This window comes from Solanum stenotomum, chromosome 6, assembly GCF_019186545.1.
Source record: "Solanum stenotomum isolate F172 chromosome 6, ASM1918654v1, whole genome shotgun sequence".
NCBI lineage: Eukaryota > Viridiplantae > Streptophyta > Magnoliopsida > Solanales > Solanaceae > Solanum > Solanum stenotomum.
The window spans coordinates 39,076,766-39,082,765 of record NC_064287.1 but is presented as its reverse complement, the minus strand read 5'-3'; the positions used below and the strand labels follow the sequence as shown (position 1 = coordinate 39,082,765).

The following is a 6,000-nucleotide window of genomic DNA, read 5'->3' as shown; positions in this document are numbered from 1 at the left end:
AATTATCAAAGTGACTTATTTTAAGTCAAAAATGACTTATTTTAAGCCAAAAGCTAAAAGCTAGGGGGGGAGCTTTTTTTTTTTTAACTTAAAAGCACTTTTAAGTTGACCAAGTATATTACCTTTTTGCCCTTAAATTTTTATACAATTTCCAAATTGCCCATCTTTAATTAACCCTAACATCGATCTCTTTCCCCAATTCTTTTATACAATATCCACTCGGCTGCTGAGCTTCTTCTTCCTTTTCTCCCAATTTGAAGGTGAAGATCTAAAGTTTGAAGTAAGTTTCTTTCGATTATCTTTTTATTAGTTTTCTTCCTTTTCTCTTGATTGATAGCAATAATATCATATGTAGGAAAAACGAAATCAGCTTGAAACTTTAAGTTTTCTTGATTATCTTTCAATTTTTGTTTTTTTTATTATGTATTTTTTTTGTGTGTCTTCTGTAGCTGATTTCGTTTTGTGTATTTTCTGTTTTGTGTACTTTCTGTTTTGTGTTTTTTTTTGGATTATGTATATATAATTTGATTGTGTGTAGTATATATTTGTCATCTATATAAAATTACGGAAGTAGTTATTTTCAATTTGTTTTGTGTATTTTCAGTTTTGTGTACTTTCTGTTTTGTGTTTTTTTTGGATTATGTATATATAATTTGATTGTGTGTAGTATATATTTGTCATCTATATAAAATTATGGAAGTAGTTATTTTCAATTTGTTTTGTGTATTTTCTGTTTTTTGTACTTTCTGTTTTGTGTTTTTTTTTTGCTTATGTATATATAATTTGATTCTGTGTAGTATATATTTGTCATCTATATAAAATTATGGAAGTAGTTATTTTCAATTTTCTTATCAATTCTAATCTTCAAATCAGTTATACCATGTCGGAAACAAAAACTAATGCTAAGTGGGATGATGATGCTCATCTCAAATTTATAGAGTTATGTGAATTAGAGATTAGGAAAGGAAATAGACCAAACACTCATTTATCTAGAGATGGATGGAAAAATACGATTAAAGCATTCTATGAAAAAACGGGAAGACGCTATAAAAAAAACAAATGAAAAATCATTGGGATGGCATGAAAGCCGAGTGGACTCTTTTTAAGCAATTGATGAGAGGAGATACAGGTATAGGATGGGATGCCACCAAAAATACAATTATGGCAGATGATGATTGGTGGAAGCGAAAAATTAAGGTACATTTCTCACATTGTTTTATATGTCTTTTTATTTCTTTTATTGTTACATTTTTACTTACTTAAATTTGTTGTTTCATCTTTTGTTACAGGAGGATGTTCGATATAGAAAATTTAGGAATAAGGATCTTTCACTCATATGGTTTCGCTATGATGCGTTATTTTCTGATATTGTTGCTACGGGGGAAAGAGCACGTGCCTCAAATCAATCCCAATTTTTTGAAACTGAGGTAGATTCTGACGAGGAAAGACCAAATGGTATTGATAATGATGATATGGAGCACTTCATTAATTCTAATAATGAAGGGGGTGATGAAAGTGATGATCCACAAGACATGGATTCTACTATGTTTCCTATACCATCATTAAAAAGACCAAATCCAACTGATGGTATTGGAACTAGTAATCAAGTGAAAAAAAGTAAGACAAAATCTACAGTTGCATCAATGAAAGAAGATATGCACTCTTTAGTAGAGTTAATGTCTAACAAAAGTACTGCTACATCTCATGCGGTAGATGATCCCACCATTGATAAGTGTATGGATTTTTTGGCAAACATTCCTGGTATTTTTGAAAGGGGTGAAATGTACAACTATTTTGTGAACATGTTTCTTAAAAAAGACATTCGACAAGTGTTTCTTAAGATGCCTACGGATGAAGCTCGATAGTCTTGGATGGAGTATAACTATCAGTTATACCTTAAGAAAGTGTGAAGAATGTGTTGTTATAGAAAAAGTAATTTTATTATTTTATGTTTGACATTATGCTTGTACGCATGAACGTTATTTATTATCTTTAATTTTGTTTAGACATTATGATTGTATGGTTAATTTTTTTTTAGTAAAGTCCTAATTTATATAAATGTGTTTGTTGTGTTGAATTTATGTAAATGTATTTGTTGTGTTGAATTTATATATAGGTATTCATTTTGTTGAATTTATACATATGCGTTTGTTGAGTTGAATTTATATATAGGTGCTTGTTATGTTGAATTTATGTAAATGTATATGTTGTGTTGAATTTATATATAGGTGTTTGTTATATTGAATTTATATATATATATGTGTTTGTTGTGTAAATTTATATATAGGTGTTTATTGTGTAGGATTTATATAAAAATGTATGTTGTGATTGAATTTATATAAATGTATTTACTAATATAAAGTAGTGATTAGTAGTTAAATGGAGGATTTGGACTTTACCATATCACCCCATTTAACTGATTTGTTAGATGAAGAAGATGAAGAACTAGAACAAAGTAGGAGAGAGCAAAACAAGAAAGAATGGATGGCTCTATGCCAGATAGCAGGTAAATACATTTTAATGTATTATGAAAACTATTTATTCAAAGAACCTTGTCGTACATCAAGGCGTTCCGGGTATATATTTATTCAAGAGATATTACAAGGAAATGAAACTCGTTGTTATGAAAATTTTCGATTAAAGAAGGTGGTGTTTGTTGATTTATCCACAGATTTAAATGAAAAATATGGACTTAAGCCCACGCGTGGAATGTCTATACATGAAATGTTAGGCATGTTCTTAATGACTTGTGCACATGGAGTGGGAAACCGAATGATACAAGATATCTTTCAACATTCGGGGGAGACGGTTCATAGACACTTTCACAGTGTTTTAAAAGCAGTTTCTAAGCTTGCAAGAGACATTATTAAACCACATTTAAATTATAATGATGGTGTTGGAGCTCACAAGTCATGTAATGAACGATATTTTCCTTTCTTTAAGGTAAGTAACAACCTTAAAGGTCACTCAACTTCATTGATTTGAGTTCTAATTTGATATAGAAGTCATCATGCTGCCATTTCCAGAGCTATCTTTTGCTCTTTGCCCACTCTTGTTGTTGGATTAATAACTGCTCCTATTCTCCATATTATCATGTTATAATCATCATGTATTGAACCATTGACACCGTTCTTGTTATAAGCCAATGAAAATGCTATATGATGATAAATCAATAAGAAATAGAACTTTATTTGATATAAAATAAAGTTCAATGACTTTGTTAAATAAATTGTGAAAGTTGAGTGACCTTTTAAGATATTAACTCCTATATTTTTTTAGTATTACTTGTTATATTTCTTTAGCTTACATGCCTATATTTTTAGGATTGTATTGGAACACTTGATGGCACACATGTCAAAGCTAGATTGCCACAAGGTCAACAAATACCTTATATTGGACGTAAAGGTTATCCGACTCAAAATATCCTTGTTGTTGTGGATTTTAATATGTGTTTTACATTTGCATGGGCTGGGTGGGAAGGAGCGGCTCATGATAATCGTATATTTGGTGACGCTCTTCGTAGAAGTGAACTTAACTTTCCACATCCTTTAGGAAACAAATATTATTTAGTGGATGCAGGATATGCACATATGAAGGGATATATGGCTCCATACAAAGGAGACAATGTGAGATATCATCTTCCTGACTTTCGTCGTGGTGCAACAAGACAATTGCGTGAGCCAAGAGGACACATTGAAAAATTTAATTATATGCATTCTTCATGTAGAAATATAGTAGAGCGCACATTTGGTGTTTGGAAAGCAAGGTGGTCTATTTTGCGAGATATGCCTTATTATAACATTGACACTCAAAGGGACATCGTACTTGCTACTATGGCCATTCACAATTATATTAAACAAAAATGCAATGTGGATGATGCCTTTCAAACAGCTGAGGATGAGAGATATATTCCATCGGTTGACTCCGAATTTGGCACAAGTTCAAGCACTAACAATATAGAAGAAAATATGGAAGAACAAAGTGATACTTATTGGATGGGGCTTCGTGACATGATTGCTAATGAAATTGGTAACGTTTGATGTTTGTATTATTTTAGTATTTCCACTTTTATATTAGTGAAGTGTTCTCTGTCATTTTGATATTTGTATTTGAATCAAACAACTTATTTTTGAAATATGAATTTATATTCCTCTTATAAATAATTTGTGGTGATAAAGAAGTATGTGAATGATAGACAATTATTATTACTTTATGAATGAAACTAAAATAAATCTTAAATCTGTCAAGTGATCTATTCAAATTATATATTTTTAAAATCTAAAATAAATTGAACATATAAAATTAACTTAAATAATAAACTTATATTCCTCTTATAAATAATTTATGATGATAAAGAAATATGTGAATGATAGACAATTATTATTACTTATGAATGTAACTAAAATAAATCTTAAATCTTTCCTTTGATCTATTCAAATTATATATTTTTAAAATCTACAATAAGTTGCGCATTTAATTAACTTAAATAATAAATTTATATTTCTCTTATAAATAATTTGTGATGATAAAGAAATATGTGAATGTTAGAAAATATTATTACTTATGGATGTAAAATATAAATTAATTTTGTTTTAATTTATTTGTAAGTATAAAAACCTTAAATTAATCAACTTTTTATCATGTTAACAACTTAAAGGGTATTTCAGACATTTTGATTAAAAAAAGTGTTTACCAGCACTTATTTGCCAAACACATCAACAACTTTTTTTTCAACTGCAGCACTTTTATCCAAACACATAACTACTTATTTTTAAAATAAGTTTCTGCACTTTAAAAAGTTACTTTTTAAAAGTTACTTTTTTTAAGTCAATCCAAATGGGCTCTAAGCATAGCGGGAAGAGATATCACCAATCTCTTCCCTACGCGTATATGTTTCGAGAGACGCGCATTTGGTTGAAAGTGGTAATGAATTATTTGATACCGGGGCTCCATTACACCAACATTATCCATGACAGGGTGTGCGTTGTGCTTGGTATATGCCTTGATGACCGGCATGGAGCTGAACATTGGAGCTATTGTGAAGTCTACTATGCGAAAGGCCCAGGTTCACAAAGGGCACACGTATGCTTTTGGTGGTTTGATTACATAGATGTGTCGTGCTGCAGGTGTCCATGAGGAAAATGTAGACTACATGGCACCCCTTTATCTAGCACCCGCGGACATTAGAAGGGGCCTGACACTGAGTTTGGGCCAACTATCACCACTACTGAGCGCCATAGGAGGGATGAGTTTATTACAGCCAGGATGTATGGCTTAGAGATGTTGTGCCATCAAAATGGCTGATATGCTTCTACTGATATGCAGTTGGGCGAGGTCGAAAGGTGCTACCCTCTGAATGGCCATGCCAAGGCACTACTTGGCATTGGTCATGCGTTTCGTGAGCCGATCGATAATGATATTTCGACTGATGAGGAGCACGCGCGTACTAGCTTAGATGTGGATTCCGACTCGAAGGTGGAGATAGACCCCGCTCAGGCCGGTGATGAGGTCGAAGGGGGTGATGCAATAGAAGACTGATCAGGGAGTGTTTTCACCTTACCTTGTAAACTATTCTGATTTTTTGTTAACCACTCAGACAGTGCTATTGTATAAGTGTGGGGTGAGGGTGAGAAACATATATGGTCTGTACATATATTTCTATTGTTGAACATTGCTAGAGTCTGTTTTTGTCTATGTTTGTTTTATTTTGGGTTCCTTGGAGGTTGTTTTCGGTTCTTTGGCCAAGGATAGTCCCTTTGAACCATACAAAATACAAAAAGATTTTGTCTTTATAGGATTGAGTATGTAGTCGTAGTTGAGTCAAGCTTCCCAATGATAGATGGATGACGAACGTCGTAAGGGAAATTTCGTCAATTGAGTCTTAAGTTAGTTTGTGCTGAAGCTGAAAGTCTAAAATGAATGTATAATAAGCATGTGCAAAGTTGATATATGAATGCAGTTGATTTTTTTTGTATATGACTTGAATGTTACAACTTAAGC

General features: G+C 31.9%; 1 pseudogene; it reads left to right on the top strand.

Moving 5' to 3' along the window:
- The first annotated feature begins 880 nt into the window (after positions 1–880).
- LOC125866842 (L10-interacting MYB domain-containing protein-like) lies at positions 881–1,910 on the top strand (annotated as a pseudogene).
- Positions 1,911–6,000: the final 4,090 nt, after the last annotated feature.